The sequence below is a fragment of the Pinus tabuliformis genome, chromosome 9 (assembly GCF_031772625.1).
Source record: "Pinus tabuliformis cultivar Carrire ecotype Pingquan chromosome 9, CPIR1, whole genome shotgun sequence".
Taxonomy (NCBI): Eukaryota; Viridiplantae; Streptophyta; class Pinopsida; order Pinales; family Pinaceae; genus Pinus; species Pinus tabuliformis.
Window position 1 is genome coordinate 1,436,109,366 of NC_142307.1, and position 4,916 is coordinate 1,436,114,281.

The following is a 4,916-nucleotide window of genomic DNA, read 5'->3' on the forward strand; positions in this document are numbered from 1 at the left end:
TAAAGTATTAAATCAATAATAAATATAATAATGATGAAAGTGCTAAGCCAATAATAAAATATATAACAAAAACAATGATATATTTAATTCTATTATAAAACAGTGGGATTATGCTACTCAATTATTGGTTTAAAATTGAACTAAATTGATTGCAAATAGATGAAAATTAATACTCATTAAAGTAATACATATATTATCAATTAATGTCAATTAATACTGGAATGAAATTAGTAAATATACTAAAAGCTAACAATTAAATCAACTAATAAATGACTAAGAAAACTACTGTTAAATTCTAATCACATTATAAAGGACTAAAAAGATAATAATATTGGTTATATACCAAAAAATTAGTAATATATATACATGTTTTTTCTTTTTGTAGTGATAAATCAATCATTTTGTACTAGTGAGAATCTACAACTCTATTACACACCTATCTATAGCCACGCCAACCATAGCAATGGAAGCTAGTAATTTAGCTATGTTATTTTTACCTGTACCCAATCCACATTTGAACTCAAACCAATTACTATCTACGAGAAATAGTATTCTTGTAAAGCCACTTACACATTACCATACAACTCTACTTTTGTACCTCCACTTGGCTGCTTTCGAGTAAATGAGGTGTTTCTCATTGAAATCCAATTCTCTTAGGGTATTTTGCTCATCATGAATGAAAAAGAAATCTACATTAGAATAAAATACCTAAGATATATATTTCCTCTTACCTTCTCCATGGTTTTTTTGTTGTTGCTATTTTATATTGACATTTAACTTAAATATAGTTTATTCTTAACCATCCTCATTAAATAGCCATCATTACTTTCATATTATATCAGTTAAATTTGAATATATAAGCCAATGTGATTTGAACTTAAAATGTCCTAAGGATTTTTCATATGATGTTTTCCATATGGGTCATAGTTCTAATGACTCCAAGTCAACAAGTCTGATATTGTCAATGTTGCAGGATTTTCCATCCTTTCGATATTACCTCATAGTTCAGGTTGCCTTAAGTTGTAGTTGGCAACCCTATATACAATAAATTTCTCCTTTTCATGACCTCTTGCTAAAAAAAGAAGAATGAAAATTATTTCTTTTACAAGAAGGGTCTGTAAAATTTTATAAAATTTAAATCAGTTCCTAATTAGTTGGAAGAGTCTTTTGTACTATAGAAAATGAAAAAGATAAGATATTATAGAATTAATGGATTTCTCCAAGGGAATGGCTAATTCTTAACTTCTTAACTTCTTAACTAAAATTTTAACCTCAATATCCCACCTCTGAAACACTGAAAACAAATACTCCAGTTGCCAGTTTTATGCTTATTAACATAGCTTCTTGGAAAATATTACTTCCAAACTACATATATTTAATGGCCTTTTAGAACCCTTTTCTTGTACTCACCTCTCCATACCATTTTCCACACCTATTTATTTCATTAATTGACCTAAACGTGAATATAATGGTTATTCACTCTCAAGCTAATATTTGAAAAAATACACCATACTCTAGCTATTGACATTAAGATCAAAAGATCTATTGGCTCATAGATCTGTTTTATACCCTCTTTCAATAAAATGTCCCAACTAAAGTTGCTTCTTGGTATAGCAAATTTTTCTCCATTATGACATCTTTCCCCATCATTAATTCATCTTTTCGAACCATAGCTTAACAAAATTATGCTTCTTCCACTTCCTTTCTACTCATTGTTTATATTTTCTTTCTTGGCTATTCTAAGCCTCCTAAATATTTTCCCCAATTACTTGATCTAGAGAAACCATAGTCTCAACCAAGCCCGTAAATATCTCCTATAGTGAGAGTGGAGAGCAATCTATCACTTGAGCAGTAGATAACTACATATCTGGCCAAATACAAGAAATGTAATAAGTAAATTATTATAATGATAAAGAAATCTCATTTATCAAATTCAAAGTTTTTTATTCAATCAATGTGAAGGGGAAAAACTCCTCCTAAAGGTTGATGAGCGTTTGATAAATTTATGTAATATTTTTGCACTGTTTGTGACAAAACCATGTTTATAGTATAAGACTATTTTAGAAGCTATTAACTTGTCCATAGATATAAGAAATGAAAAAATTTGAGGTTTAGTATTAACTCTAATCCATCTTGATTATCACTTAATCTATACCATATATTTTTCTCATTGCCATAAACAATATTAAAAGATAATATAATTACATGATTTTTTTTTTATTTTTTTTTGTATACAGTGGAATCGACAACAGGGGCAGCCTTGCGACTCTCATTACATGGGGTCGATTCTGACCGCTACCTCTATAACCACTGGGAGCTACGCCCACCCCTCTCCACAGCACCAGGTTAGTCCAGGGGAATTGAACTCGTGACCTTCACTATAAAGCCCACCTTTCTAACGAACTTCACCGCAGTGTGATTACCAACTCGCCTACCCCCGCAGGGCTTTAAAATTTGGACCATTTCTCGATTTGTGCGTGTCATCCTTGTGCAGGGGCCATGCTAATCTTCTCTGTATCGTTCCAATTTTATCAGATGTCTCCAAAGAGACTAAATGAAATTTATAATTATGTCTCTTCCCATTTTATTTTTGAATTTTTTATTTTTAATAAAATATTTTAATATAATAATAATAATAATAATAAAATTCAATTTAATTTAATCATTAAATTTTTTAAAATTTATTTTATTTTTAAATATTTTCTCATAATTATTAAAATATAATTTAATAAAAATATCTATTAACATATAAATTGATATTTAAAGAGTACATATACACCATACTAAATATGGAATTAAACTATAATAAAATTAAACTAATACCTTTGAATTGATTGCTCAATTTAGTAAAAAATAAATCAATGACATTTGGATATTTAATATATATTTAAATATTATAAAATTAAAGTAAGACCTTTGAGTTGATTGCTCACTTTAGTAAAAATTAAATCAATGACATTTGGATACTTAATATATATTTAAATATTATATGTTGAAAAAATTTATTGAGAACTTAATGAATTTATTAAAAAAAAAAAAGACTTTATCGTTCAATTAATTGATTAAATATTTAGAGGTCTTTTAAAGGTATGGGTGGGAAGTTGTAAGACATTAACCTAAGAAATACAAAGAAAATGACATAATGATCAACCGTGTGATATCTGGTGAGATGAGTTTGTACACATTGTCCTAATTAATATGTTATGAAGGAGGGAGGTTTAGAATTCAAAATCAAGGTTAGAAAAGATATGGTATTATTTTTAATTATTTTATTAATGGTGTTGCTTAAGGTAATAAATATAAAAATATTTAAGTGACATAAAATTATGTTAAATAAAAGATTATTAAAATAGTGTTAAAAAATGTGTAAATATAAAGTTTATTAATCTATAAATTATAATTAATTTAGATATATTTTTATTTATTATTTATTAAATATTTATTTAAGATTTGTTTTTAAATGTAACTATATTTTTTTAAGTGTAAAATTTGATAAAAAAAATCTGAATTTGAAGGATTTGATTTCCCTCATAATTTAATATATTAGTAATTAATATAGAACCATATATATTTTTAATAAAATTGTTCATATAAATTTCACATATATATTTGTTATTTTTAAGTTTAAAGAAAAAATGTGGTGTGAGAAAGATTTAGCGGCCAAAAGAAGATTAAGTTATTATAAGAAGGTCATCAACGCCACCCTAGAAGATCAAAATTATCTCTCTGTTTTAGCTAGCTCAAAGAAGAAAATTAATATAGCGAATATTAGAACGAACTCTCATGAACTCCATAGTGAAATAGGTCGTTGGGCAGTTCCTAAAACACCATGGATGGAAAGAATCTATCATCTCTGTGATAATAGGAACATTGAGGATGAAAACCACTTCCTCTTAGAGTGCGCCGCGTGCAACCACATTTGATCTCAGTTTCATAATCTTTGTCGCAACACTGACCTTCCTATCCTTTTACGATGTCAAAATTATAGTGAGCTTGGGAGGCTTCTCTCCAAGCTTTTTGAGCATAGATATAAAATATTAAATCAAACTAAATAATTTGTTTCTTTAGGTCCGATAGACCAAAGTTTGGTCTCAGTGGACGTTAACCACCACCATCATCATCAACATCATAAATAATTTTATTTTTAATTTTATCAAAACATTGATAATATATACATTATTTAATATAGTGGGAAAACTTTTTTTAACTCAGTTCTCAAACCAGCCAAAAAGACAACCATCTTTAGTTGCTACTTGCTAATAAAAACTAACTCATCACGGTTATTCAAGGAAAATCACACCACCTGAAACTATTGCTGATCCATAATAAAACAATATTTCACTCTAAAACCAATCAAATATTACTTAAAAAAACCAATTTTAACAAAAATAAACATTTAACACTTATTTAGTAACATTCATATCTCCCTTGAACCTGTTGGCCTGTGCTAGTTTATATCACATCTCAGTGGTACCAAAGTTTAATTGCCTTGTTCAAATATATAAATACAAGCCAAAAAGAGAATCAAGGAACGTAGTGAACCCATTCCATTAACCATCGATATTCAAATCCAGAGGACGAGGAGATATTTCCTGATATACACAAACATCATCAATATCAAGAACCATGGCAGGGATATTAAGCTTACAGGAACCACTCTCAAGAGTTATGAAACCTGTTCTAATGGTTCCCACGCTCCTGGGAGTTTTGGAACTTTATAGGAACGTTCCATTTTTGGTGGGAGTTGCAATGGGAGCTTGGGAAAGTTTCGGGAGATTTGAAGACTATTTTTTTTGGAGTTCCAGAGTTCCCCTGGGGTTGGGGAATACAAACTCGGTAGAGAAATATGATGAACTGCCCACAAAAAAATGAGCCTAAGTTGAAACCTTTGCAACAACAAAGGCCAAAGACATCCT

At 28.8% G+C, this 4,916-nt stretch overlaps 1 non-coding gene across 1 annotated transcript; it reads right to left on the reverse strand.

Annotated features, from left to right (window-relative positions):
- Positions 1-2,448: 2,448 nt before the first annotated feature.
- Positions 2,449-2,551, reverse strand: LOC149153956 (U6 spliceosomal RNA). Its single transcript, XR_016263831.1, has one exon. It is a non-coding gene; the product is annotated as a U6 spliceosomal RNA (small nuclear RNA).
- Between the last annotated feature and the right edge of the window lie 2,365 nt (positions 2,552-4,916).